The 13,290-nt window shown below is 44.8% G+C and overlaps 2 protein-coding genes and 1 pseudogene across 2 annotated transcripts in view; 1 reads left to right on the forward strand and 2 right to left on the reverse strand.

The window, feature by feature from the left end:
• EFHB (EF-hand domain family member B) overlaps positions 1-12,348 on the reverse strand; it is a 64,841-nt gene extending 52,493 nt beyond the window's left edge. Inside the window, exon 1 of the mRNA XM_008009265.3 lies at positions 12,267-12,348. The gene's annotated coding sequence lies outside the window, so the exon portion shown is untranslated. The remainder of the gene's footprint in view (positions 1-12,266) is intronic.
• Positions 4,852-8,890, reverse strand: LOC103241746 (heat shock cognate 71 kDa protein-like; annotated as a pseudogene).
• Positions 12,349-12,443: 95 nt separating the features above from the next.
• The window catches only part of RAB5A (RAB5A, member RAS oncogene family), a 36,644-nt gene continuing 35,797 nt past the window's right edge, over positions 12,444-13,290 (forward strand). The window contains exon 1 of the mRNA XM_008009261.3: positions 12,444-12,866. The gene's annotated coding sequence lies outside the window, so the exon portion shown is untranslated. The remainder of the gene's footprint in view (positions 12,867-13,290) is intronic.

Below are 13,290 nucleotides of genomic sequence, written 5' to 3' on the forward strand. Positions count from 1 at the left end.
GTTTCAACGATTGGCTTCTTCCTGGCCATTGGCCTCTTCATGTTGGTGATGATGAACAAATAAACTTTCTGGTGATGATCCCTTTTTTTAGGTCGTTCCTTGTCCAAGTACCTCCGCCCTGCATGTAGTAATTTTAGTACTAACAAACAACTGTAAATTCTAGAAATATTATATTTGACAACTGTGGCATAAAGACATCGTAAAGTCATTGAGAACATTTACACTTTAATAACTAGGCTTTAAATCACATTTAAAGTGCTTTTTTGTTTTTTGTTTTGTTTTGTTTTATTTTTGAGATCAAGTCTCCCTCTGTCGCCCAGGCTGGAGTGCAGTGGCACAATCTCGGCTCACTGCAACCTCTGCCTCCTGGGTCCAAGCGATTCTCCTGCCTTAGCCTTCCAGGTAGCTGGGATTACAGGCATGTGCCACCACACTAGGCTAATTTTTGTATTTTTAGTAGAAACGGGGTTTCACCATGTTGGCCAGGCTGGTCTCAAACTCCTAACCTCAAGTGATCGACCCGCCTCAGACTACCAAAGTGCTGGGATTACAGGCGTGAGCCACTGCACCTGGCCTAAAGTAAATATTTTAAAGTTTGAGATATGCTACACAATAAGGCATATTGTATTTTAAAGATAATGTGCCAACTAAAACTTTACTGTTTTTAAGTAGGAGGTTTTTTTTAATTGGGGTTTCACCCCTCAGATTTTAATGAAAGTATATTTGGTAAATATTTGTCATGTTCTACACATATAGGATATAAAACACCTAGCTTAGAATTTGAACTGAATTAGGCTGGGCACGGTGGCTCACACCTTTAATCCCAGCACTTTGGGAGGCTGAGGCAGGCGGATGACTTGAGGTCAGGAGTTTGAGACCAGCCTGGCCAACGTCGTGAAACCCTGTCTCTACTAAAAATATAAAACTTAGCTGGGCATGGTGGCCGGCGCCTGTAATCCCAGCTACTCAGAAGGCTGAGGCAAGAGAATCACTTAAACCCAGAGGCAGAGGTTGCAGTGAGCCGAGATGGCGCCACGACACTCTAGCCTGAACAACAGAGTGAGGCTCCATTAAAAAAAAAAAAAAAAAGAAAAAAGAAAAACGGCTGGGCATGGTGGTTCATGCCTGTAATCCCAGCACTTTGGGAGGTGGAGGCAGGCGGACCATGAGGTCAGGAGTTCGAGACCATCCTGGTCAACATGGTAAAGCCCCGTTTCTACTTAAAATACAAAAATTAGCTGGGCCTGGTGGCAGGCACCTGTAGTCCCAGCTACTTGGAAGGCTGAGGCAGGAGAATCGCTTGAACCTGGGAGGCGGAGGTTGCAGTAAGCCAAGATCACACCACTGCACTCCAGCCTGACGACAGGGTGAGATTCCATCTTAAAAAAAAAAAAAAACAAAAAAAACAGAATTTGAAAAGATTTTACAGGATTCCAGAACTCTACAAAAACCCCTTAAAATCCAAAAATATTTTTTAAAAGTGTGTAGGAGTCTGGGCACAATCACTCATACCTGTAATCCCAACACTTTGGGAAGCCAAGGCAGGAGAATTGCTTAACACCAAGAATTCAATTAGCCCAGCACGGTGGCTCACATCTGTAGTCTCAGCTATCTGAGAGGCTGAAGTGGGAGGATCACTTGAGCCCAGGAGGTCTACACTGCAGTGAGCCATCATTGTACCATTGTATGCCAGCCTGGGCAACAGAGTGAAATAAATAAATAAACAAATAAATAAATAAAGGTCCAGGAGTTCAAGACAACCATAGGTAATACAGTGAGACCTGTCTCTACAAAAAATTTCGAAAATCAGCCAGGTATAGTGGTACATGCCTGTAGTCCTAGCTACTCAGGAGACTGAGGTGGGAGGATCACTTGAGCCCAGGAATTCAGGCTGTAGTGAGATATGATAATGCCACTGCACTCTAGCCTGGGTGATGGAGTGAGATCCTGTCTCAAAAAATAAAAATAAAAAACAAGGCCAGGTGCAGTGGCTCACACCTGTAATCCCAGCACTTTGGGAGGCCTAGGTGGGCAGATCATTTGAGGTCAGGAGTTCGAGACCAGCCTGACCAACATAGTGAAACCCTGTCTCTACTAAAAATACAAAAATTAGCTGGGCATGGTGGCCGGTGATTGTAATCCCAGCTACTTGGGAGGCTGAGGCAGGAGAATCACTTGAACCCAAGAGGTAGAGATTGCAGTAAGCCAAGATCGCGCCATTGCACTCCAGCCTCGGTGAAAAGAGCGAAACTCCGTCTCAAAATAATAAAGAAATAAATAATTAAAAGTGAGTAGGGTATACTAGGGAGGCCAAGGCAGGAGGATCACTTGAGTTCGAGACCAGCCTGGCCAACATGACGAAACCCCACCTCTACTAAAAATACAAAAATTAGCTGGGTGTGGTGATGCTCACTTGTAGTCTCAGCTACTCGGGAGGCTGAGGCAGGAGAATCACTTGAACCAGGGAAGCAGAGGTTTCAGTGAGCCAAGATCGCACCACTGCACTCCAGCCTGGATGACAGAACAAGACTTTGTCTCAAAAAAAAAAACCAAAAAACTATTTTCTACAACTTTCTAGAAGGCTAACATAAATATTCTTCTCCTTAGTTCTTTTTTTATGGTGCCAAACTTAGTTTTATTTAAGACATTGCATTTTCCATTTGCAATACTGTTTATAAAATGCAATGTTATTTCCTTCCACGAGCACATGTTCCATACTCAAGTATTGAGAATGCCCAAGAATTTACTATAGCAGCTTAATTTTTAAACTGCTACAAACAGTCATATTGTGACCATGAAGAAGTATCCCGAAGACAAAAGCTAACACACACAAAATAGGACAGCAGTGAGATCATCAGGACCAAAGCTCTGATCAAACTGTACCTAAAACTCACATAACTCTAGACTTACAGTTACATGGGCCAGTGTCCCTGTTTGACTCGCATTTTCTGTTAACTATAACTGAGACATCTTTATGTCTACCACACTTAACAGTCAACATCCCTTAAGACTTTACTTACAGAAAACTTTTCATGGCTGGTAAATACTCTTCTCTCTTTTCCTTTGAGCTCCTCCAGTACCAAGAGTCTGAGTCACTCACCTTATCACTTCTTTCTCTTTCAGACATACACACATACAACAAACCCTTGTGGCATATTTGTGGTGTTTTACCTAACTTTCTGCCCTTCCCTTGGTTATAGCCCTGACCCTGGTACAAGATAACATTTAACATTTGTTACACGGAATTGTGACTGTCAGTGCTTCTGTCTCCTCCTCCCCTGAAGACTGTTAGCTCCTGAGGGCCTGACAGTCCCTTGACTCAACTCCTCTCTACTTCAATGTTTTATGCTTTGACTCAAAAAGATGGGGCTTAGCAGGGAGAAAGGTGGAAGGCTGAAGGGCATCCATCCAAACTTGTTTACTAACATTTGTATGTTCTTCCCTAGTTAACTGCCTCTATGCCTTGGCTGGAGAGGGAGCCACCCAGGTTCCCTTCACCTGGAATGTCTATTTTCACACATTCCAAACTCAAGGTCAACTCTGAAAGGAGTAAGGGCTGTAATCGACTGGAAAAGGACAGGTGGCAACTTTCTGAGATTATGGTAATGTTCTGTATCTCAGTAGGGATGTGGGTTACACAGGTATATACATTTGTCAAAACATGAAATTATACTCTCAAGATGCGTGCATTTATTTCATTTTATGGATATTTGACCTTTAAAAAGGTTCACATATTGAACTCTAGTAAATGGCATGCATGATGAAATGTTTAAAGGAATGTGTACACATGTTCATAATTTTGAAATGCATAAAGTGTTGATACATGGCTGGACATACGTGATAAAGTCAAGTGTAGTAAAACGCTAGTTGTAGAATCTGGGTGGTGGATATTTGGGTGTTCACAGTACAATTACTTTGATGTTCTGAATGTTGGAAAATGTTCATCATAAAATGTTAGGAAAAAAATAAGAAATGTGGGCTAACATCTCTGATGTCTTCACAGTCACAGACTTGGTTTAGACCTCATTACATCTTAACTGGAATCTTGCAATCACCCTTACACTGGCCTTCATGTTAGCCCACTGCAGTCTCTCCTCACCGCAAGGATCGCCAGAGAGAACCTTCAGAAACATAAATTGGACCTCTGTGATCCGGTCCCTACCAACCTCTTCAGCTTCATCCCTGACACTTGCCACCTTACTGCAGCCTGTACTACAGCTCAACCCAGGGCTTGCAGTTCCACTCACACACTGGGCTATGTTACGATTTTCCGGTTTTGTTTTGTTTTGTTTTTGAGACGGAGTCTCACTCTGTCACCCAGGCTGGAGTGCAGTGGTGCGATCTTGGCTCACTGCAACCTCTGTCTCCGGGGCTCAAGCGATTCTCCTGCCTCAGCCTCCCGAGCAGCTGAGATTACAGGCACCCGCCGACATGCCCAGCTAATTTTTGTACTTTCAGTAGAGACAGGGTTTCACCGTGTTGGCCAGGCTGGTCTCGAACTCCTGACCTCAGGTGATCCACCCGCCTTGGCCTGCCAAAGTGCTAGGATTACAAGTATGAGTCACCACACCCAGTCTGCTTTATGACTTTCTACTTTTGCTCCTATTGTCCCCTTTGCTTGGAATGCTTTATTCCAACACATCCTCTGCCCTCCTTGCCTGGTAAATGCTCTTCAAGACTCAACCCAGGGATTACTTCTTCCCAGTAGCACGTCTTCCCAGTAGCACGTCCTGGGTTGAGTCTCCTTCTTTTTTTTTTTTTTTTTTTTTTTTTCAGACGGAGTCTCACTCTGTCGCCAAGGCTGGAGTACAGTGGCGCGATCTCGGCTCACTGCAACCTCTGCCTCCCGGGTTCACGCCATTCTCCTGCCTCAGCCTCCTGAGTAGCTGGGACTACAGGCACCTGCCACCACGCCCGGCTATTTTTTTGTGTTTTTAGTAGAGACGGGGTTTCACCGTGTTAGCCAGGATGGTCTCGATCTCCTGACCTTGTGACACGCCAGCCTCGGCCTCCCAGAGTGCTGGGATTACAGGCATGAACCACCACACCCAGCCATGGGTCTCCTTCTTTCATGCTCCCATAGCACCTCAAACTTATTTGTAACATAGTATTTATCCTACTATGATCTATGTGGGTTTCCATGTCTGTATACTAAACTAGATGCTTCTTGAAGAGCAAGCCTTCTAAAGGCATGCACAGGGTCTGATCTAAAAGAGGCTTTGATAAGCCACTGTAGAACTGAACAATTGATATTGAACTGGCATGGATGACACTCTGGCACTCTCCAACAACTTCGTGTTATAGATTTGATTGTATCTCCTCTACAGGAGTTTAAGGCCCACTGCCCCTATTGACTCAGCCATCTTTCTACGTCTCTCAAACACCATCTTCCTCATGAAGTCAACTCAATTTCCTGCCCCAGTTTGGAATGATCTCTCCAATTCCTTTAAAGGCTTACTTTCTATGTACTTCTTTTTTTTTTATTTTTTTTTATGAGATTACACGCCTTTTTGGGCAAATTTTGACTAGGAAAAATTAAACTACATTGACTGATCAAAAAAAAAAACTGCCACAGAATTACTTTGGTCCTTCAATGTTTCAAGTGTGTGGAACGATGCTGCATCTATACTTGGGTTATCTTACTCAGTGGTGGGCCCTGAGAAAGCACCACCAGAGGGAGAAGATCCACCAACAGTGAATCCCCTAGGCATTCCTCCTGCACTCTGCTACAGCTTGGTAATGATGGGATTGCAGACTTTCTCCAGCCCTTTCTGCTGATGTTCAAATTCTTCCTTCTCAACAGCCTCATTCTTATCTATCCAGTTAATAATTTCATTATGCCTGACAAGAATCTTCTGTTTGTCTTCATCATGAATCTTGCCTTGAAGTTTCTCATATTCAACAGTTGCTTCCATGTTGAATTCATAGGATTCAAGGGAATTCTTGGATGACACCTGTCTCTGCTTCTCATCTTCAGCTTTGTACTGTTCAGCCTCCTGGACCATACACTTAATGTCTTTCTTGCTAAAATGGCCCTTGTCATTAGTGACAGTACTCTTGTTCTCTTTTCCTGTACTCTTATGCACAGCAGAGACATTGAAGGTGCCATTGGCACCAATATCAAATGTGACTTCAATGTGAGGAACACCTTGGAGTGCAAAAGGTATGCCTATGAGTTGAAACTTGCCAAGCAGGTTGGTATCCTTGGTCATGACATGCTCACCCTTCGTAAACCTGAATAAGCACATCAGGATGCTTGTCAGGGTAGGTAGCGAAGGTCTGTCTGCTTGGAAGGAATGGTATTATGCTTAATGAGAACAGTCATGACTACACCAGCAGTTTCAATACCATGGAAAGGAAGAATGACATACAAGAGCAACAAATCTTGAGCATTTTCAGATTTGTTGCCAGACAGAATGGCTGCTTGAACAGCTGCACCATAAGCAACAGCTTCTTTAGGGCTGATGCTCTTATTCAGTTATTTTCCATTGAAAAAGTCTTAGAGAAGCTTCTGAATCTTGGGGATACAAGTTGAACCATCATCCAGGAAAATATCATGAATCTGTGACTTGTCTAGTTTGGCATCTTGAAGGGCTTTCGCTACGGGGTCCAGGTGTCACAGAAAAGGTCAGCATTCAGTTCTTCAAATCGGGCATGTGTAAGAGGTATAGAAGTTGATTCCTTCATAGAAAAAATGGATCTCAATACTAGCCTGGTTGCTCAAGAGAGAGTGTACTTAGCATGTTCACAAGCAGTATGGAGATGTTAGATAGCTCTCTTATTCTCACTGATATCTTTTGTATGCTTGTGCTTGAACTCGGCAATAAAATGGTGGACCACTTGGTTGTCAAAGTCTTTTCCACCTAAGTTGGTGTCTCCTGCTGTAGATTTCACCTCAAAGATTCCATCTTCAACAGTGAGGACTGACACATTTAAAGTGCCACTTCCAGGCCAAGTGCAGTGGCTCACGCCTGTAATCCCAGTACTTTGGGAGACTGAGGCAGGTGGATCACCTGAGGTCAAGAGTTCGAGACCAGCCTGGCCAACATGGCAAAACTCTGTCTCTATTAAAAATACAAAAATTAGCTGAGGATGGTGGCGCATGCCTGTAATCCCAGCTACTTGGGAGGCTGAGGCACAAGAAAGGCTTGAACCCTGGAGGCAGAGGTTGCAGTGAGCCAAGATTGCATCACTGCACTCCAGCCTGGGCAACAGAGTGAGATTCTGTCTTACAAAAAAAAAAAAAGCCAGGAATGGCGGCTCACGTCTGTAATCCCAGCACTTTGGGAGGCTGAGGGGGGCAGATCACCTGAAGTCAGGAGTTCGAGACCAGCCTGGCCAATGCAGTGAAACCACATCTCTACTAAAAATACAAAAAAAATTAGTCAGGTGTGGTGGTGGGCGCCTGTAATCCCAGCTACTCAGAAGGCTGAGGCAGGAGAATCACTTGAACCCAGGAGGCAGAGGTTACAGTGAGCCAAGATCACACCACTCCGGCCTGGGTAACAGAGTGAGAATCCATCTCAAAAAAATAAATAAATAAAAATTCAAAAATACCACTTCCAAGGTCAAAGATCGGCACGTTTCTTTGAGCTCCAACCTTCTGTCTAAGGCATAAGCAACAGAAGCAGCAGTTTGCTCACTGATAATTCTCAGTACATTGAGATAAGTAATAGTTCCAGCATCTTTGGTAGCCTGATGCTGAGAATCATTAAACTAAGCTGATATTGTGACCACAGTATTGGTAACACTCTTCCCAAGGTAGGCTTCTGCCATTTCCTTCATCTTTGTCAGAACAACAGAGCAGCTGTCCCCAACCTTTTTGGCACCAGGGACCAGCTTCATGGAAGACAATTTTTCCACAGACCAAGTTGCAGGGGGTAGGATGAGGGGAAGATAGTTTTAGGATGATTCAAGCACATTACATTTATTGTGCACTTTATATTATTATTACATTGTAATATATAATGAAATAATTATATAACTCATCATAATGTACCATCAGTAGGAGCCCTGAACTTGTTTTCTCACAACTAGACGTTCCCATCTGGAGGTGATGGAAGACAATGACAGATCATCAGGCATTAGATTCTCATAAGAAGTGCTAGATCCCTTGCGTGTGCAATTCACAATAGGGTTGACACTCTTATGAGAATCTAATGCTGCCACTGACCTGACAGGAGCTCAGGTGATAATGTGAATGACGGGGAGCCGCTGTAAATACAGATGAAGATTCACTGACTTGCTGCCACTCACCTCCTGCTGTGCAGCCAGTTCCTAACAGGCCACAGCTCGGTACCAGTCCGTGGCCTGGGGATTGAGGACCCGTGCCCTAGAGGACACCTTTCTGGACAGAAGTTTTTTTATCTCTCCCTTGTATTCTACTTGGACCTTGGGCCTGCCAGCATTATTCACTACCATGGAGGGCCAATGCTTCATATGAGACTGGACAACAGCATAATCAAGTCTGTGTCCAATCAGCAATCAGATTTGGCATCAAAAAGTGCTTTAATGGGGTTCACTGCAACTTGATTCTTTGTGGCATCACTGAGCAATTGTTCAGTATCAGTAAAGGTGACATAGCTTGGAGTGATTGGATTTCCCTGATCATTGGCAATTACCTCTATTTTTCCATACTGGAAAACAACCACACAAGAGTAGATAGTGCCAAGATGAATACCTACTGCAGGTCCCTTAAACATGGTTGTTTGCATGTAGGCTGGATTGGATTGTGAAGACAGACACAGGAACCCCAAAAGTGGCCACTGCATTCAATAAATCCCAATAAATTCTTCAAATGACTTTGCAGTATGTAAATCAAGGTAAGGCCTCATTCACTTCATTCAGTCATTCTACACATAGGTATTGAGTCCCTCCCTATTTTGTGTCAGTGTTGGGAATACAGTTAGCCCTCTGTATTCCATAGAAAGTATTTGAGTTAAAAAATGAAAAAAACACAAAATAATACAAATTTAAAAACAATAAAACTATTTACATTGTATTACTTATTATAAGTAATCTGAAGATGATTTAAAGCATACAGAATAGCCTACATGCAAATACTACACCATTTTACATAAGACTAGAGCATCTGCAAATTTTGGTACCCTCATGGTGGGGGAATAGGGGAGTGTCCAAGAACCAGTCACCAGCAGATGGACTGACTGTATAACCCAACCCCTATTTCATGGAGCTTATAATCTAGTAAGGATAGATAATCATCAAGTGGAACGATGCAAAATATCGTATCAAATGGTGCTAAGTGTTATGAAGACTGCATAATATCATGTCAAATGGTGCTGTTATGAAGACAACAGACCGCTTCGACATGTAAGAAAGCACTTTAGAATTAGTGGGCTTAGAAGTCCCTTAGGCAGATGACATTTGAGCTGAAGCCTGAATGATGGAGAAGACACAAACTTTTTAAGCATGACTAGCTTAAGTTTTCACAGCCTTTTATTCACTGACTTGCTGCCATGCCAATGTTTGAGTTACTGTTGGTTTGTCTCCAGGAAAAATTTTGAATTGTCTCCAGATAGTTTAAAAGTAAATGTAAACTTTCATTATCATCTATGCAAAGATTCATTCTTTAGCTACACAAGGGAGGACAGATTTCCTGGAAGAGAAGGAAAAGGGTATGGGGACCTGTGAATGGTTGAGAGGCGCCTGCCACTGGGAATTTGTTATTGAGTATTTGGAGATTTGAGAGCAGTATAAGCACCAAAGACAGTGTTTAAGTCTTTACGATTATTTCTCCATTTTGTACCTTCCGTAACAAATTCTATCAACTGGTAGGACTCCACATTTGACACTAAAATATATACAATTATCAGTCCTCCTCAGTTATCTGGGGCTATGAAAAAGAAAACACAAGCATATTGCAAGTGGCAATACAACAACAGAGCTTTACTGTAGCATTTTAATTCCTCTAAAATTACTACTGGATCTTTAGAAATGCCAGCCACCAGGGCAGCACTCTCCCAGGCAAACATTATGACTAAACTGTAAAATATTGTGAAATATATTCATGAAGGAGGTGAAGACAAAATCGGTAAACAGGAATGAGTGAGGAAGCAACATACTGGAACGATGAAACAGGGAGTTTTTTGCAATTTGTAAATTTCAGCATCGGATGTTTCGTTGTGAGGTCTTCTTAGTCTAATGTTCACAATTCTAAATGTAATTAAGTTCACCAATACTTTGGGGGTTCCTATTATAGCAGTCAAAGGTCTTTTGTGAAGAACTGAAATGATGAATAACTGATGGTCACAGCCCTTAAAAACCTTATAATTGAAGGAAAGACTAAGGAGTAAAGTCCAGGTGCTCATTAACTATTAAAATAAGGCAGATTTTAAGACAGATATTATAGAGAGTAAGGCAAAGTATTGTGAAATTACAGAAAAAATAATAATTAAATCCAGTAGAAGTATCTGCAGATGCTATCCAGAGGAACTGGTGTCCTGGCTGAGATGGAGCCAGCAGTTATGGGCAATAATAGTGTTTCAGGTGGAGAAAAAAAAAGTGATCAGACACCAAGATGGCAACACACAGGCAATATTCAGGGAACAGAGATACGTGTGGTCAGGGGACAAATAAAGAGTTTGGGGAGAGGGATTCTATAGAAACAGAATGAAAGAAACGTGGGTTGGTACTAGAGTTAAAGAACTTTAGACTGGCAAGTAATGAGATAGCATTGAACATTTTTTTAGTAGAGTAGCTAGTGTAAAGAATGGACAGAAAGAGCAGCAGTATGCATTAATTTCAGTTTATATAAACACTACCATGGACCAGGTGTTGAGATTTGACCTCAAATTTGGGGATTAGATAATTTGTTGATAGAATGGACAATGGTTTGTGAGAAGAAAGAGTTGAAGATGATTCTGCAGTTCCAAGTCTGGGTGACTGGGAGGATGTTAATGCCATTCTCTAAGCAGAAGCAGGTTTGGAGTGGAATAGGTTTGGTTTTGGGCATGCTGTTGCCATGACAAAACTGATGTCACATATCCTATTTCCTGATTCCTCCTGGGATTGTTCCAGAGCTATCACCATGATTAATAGTTAATAGTGGAACAACTCCTTGAGAATAAAATGCCACAGGTACCATTTACAAGTATGACACATTACGTTCTTCTGGCAACTGGGTAGTTGATCTGAAAGACTGGCTGTTCAAAGTTCAAATCATCTTCATTACACAATGCCGCCGACTGCACGCCCACAGGATACCTTAACCCGGTATGCTTCAAGGACAATATTCTCGCCATCACAACAGCGTTATACATTGTAAACTGCAAACTGAAAAGTTGCCTTTATTCTGAAGGAAAATCAATTTAATATTCTTCTACCAAATTACCAAAACAATGTTTCTGGCGGAGGCTGGGGGGGGGTTGGTGGCAGAAGCCTTTCCAGAGACTGACTATGGTGTGGGATTCACATCTTCAGTAGGTCCCCCGAGGAGGGTAACGAACGTCTCGGGTAGTCTTTCACCAGAATTGTGTTCAACAACTCACATTCTGGAGCCAACCCGCACATCAGAATCCAGCTTAGGCACCACACAGCAGTGATCTCGGACAAGTTACTCAATCTCTCGTGTCTCAAATTATTTACCTGTAAAACATCTACAACTAGAACTGAAAACTTGGCTGCCAGGCACTGGGCTGGACACAGATTTACAGCGGTGAGGACCACCAAGGGAAACTAAAATTCGAATGTAGGGAACAAACGATTAACAAGTTAGTTTCTGAATGAAAGACTCCTAGCGTAAGAATTCAACTGGATAATTCCTGTAAAGCATTTAGTAGAGTAAAGAGCGAAGGGAAATTCTGAATAAAAGGTAGATGCTATTTTAGGATTTGGCCCTCTCCGCCCCCTACCAAAACCACGTAAACTCTTAATAGAAGCGACTTTTGTCAGGCGCCTAAAGGCGGCTTTTAGGATAGGAAGGGTCCTCTCTTCCTACTTGGGGTAAATGCGTTTTACCAGCCTTTAGCGACCCACCCAACCCCAGGGACATTTTTTGGGGGGAGGTTCTCTAGTGCTAGACAAGTTCCCTCTAATAAAGCCCCTTCGACGAGGTGCCAGGATTGGGGTGAGGGAACCTTGCCGCTCCCACAAGGGCTGGGCACAAAAAACAAACAAAAAAATAAGATATTTTGGTCTTCCCCCAAAGCATAGTAAAACAATTTCCCCCGAACCCGGCCGCCGTGAGCCCAGGGACCCCCCCCCAGCCCAAATAACAATGGCGCTGGAGAGGGCGTGGCCGCGCGTACCTGGGGTGGGGGAAGGGGAGAAAGGCGGCCAGCTCCGGTCAGAGCCACTCGCAGGGTCACGTGACATCTTGCCTCGCCCCGCCCCGCGAACGGACCTGGGCGGGGAGGGATTCGGGAAGGGGCGGGGAAGCGGATGGAGCGGGGGCACTGGCGATGACGGGAAGTGACGAAGGGGCGTAGTTCGCTGCGTGCAGCGACGTGGCTGCGGGGCCGACACCGGACAGCGGAAGTGGCTCCGGCGGTGGGACTTGAGTGTTTGTGTTTTGGTTCGTGAAGGAGCCAGCGGCTGGCCTTAGGGGAGGAGGCAGAGGGAGGAGGAGGAGGAAGAATTCGTCGGAACTCCATCGCCGGCGGCGGCGGCGGCGGAGGAGGGGAAAGGAAAGAGGAAGGCGGAGCGGCGAGAGGCGGAGACGGAGCTCGACAGGGGCGGCACCACGGCAAGAGCCCCGCACAGTCCAGTGTGAGGGGAGCGACGCGAAGAGCAGACGGCGCCGCCGCCGCCACCACCACCGCCATAGACACACACTCATCCTACGGGCCACGCCTGGGCCTTGGTGCCAGGAAGCTTCGGCCCCGCAGCCCGGCTTGCTGCGGTCTCAGGTAACCGAACCGCCTCTCCCCCTGCGCAGGGGGGGTCTGGACCCCAGGTTATCCGCGATCCCCAGCCTGTCCGCGGCCCTGCGGGTACTAAGACCCCCGCCCCTTCTCCCTCATGCGCAGCAGTGGCCTGGACCAGAGAACTATCGAACCCGGCGTCTTGTACTGCCAGCCCTGGTGACTCATCCTCAAGGGGCTCTGGAGACCGGGATTTGGGGACTGACTGAGGGAGCGACGGGTGTCACCCTTTCCCTTCTCAAGATGGCGCCGTGGAAAGTGTACTGGAGGCCGCGGTTCCGCCTGGTCCCTGTGCTGGCAGTCCTGGGGGTCTCGGTCAAAGCCAGCCAGGTTCGGGGGAGGAGGTTGGAAAGGCCAAGGGACCTGGCGAGTGGTGCTTATCCAGGCGATCTGGAGTTGGCTATAAGCT

The sequence above is a fragment of the Chlorocebus sabaeus genome, chromosome 15 (assembly GCF_047675955.1).
Source record: "Chlorocebus sabaeus isolate Y175 chromosome 15, mChlSab1.0.hap1, whole genome shotgun sequence".
In the NCBI taxonomy this organism is placed as follows: domain Eukaryota; kingdom Metazoa; phylum Chordata; class Mammalia; order Primates; family Cercopithecidae; genus Chlorocebus; species Chlorocebus sabaeus.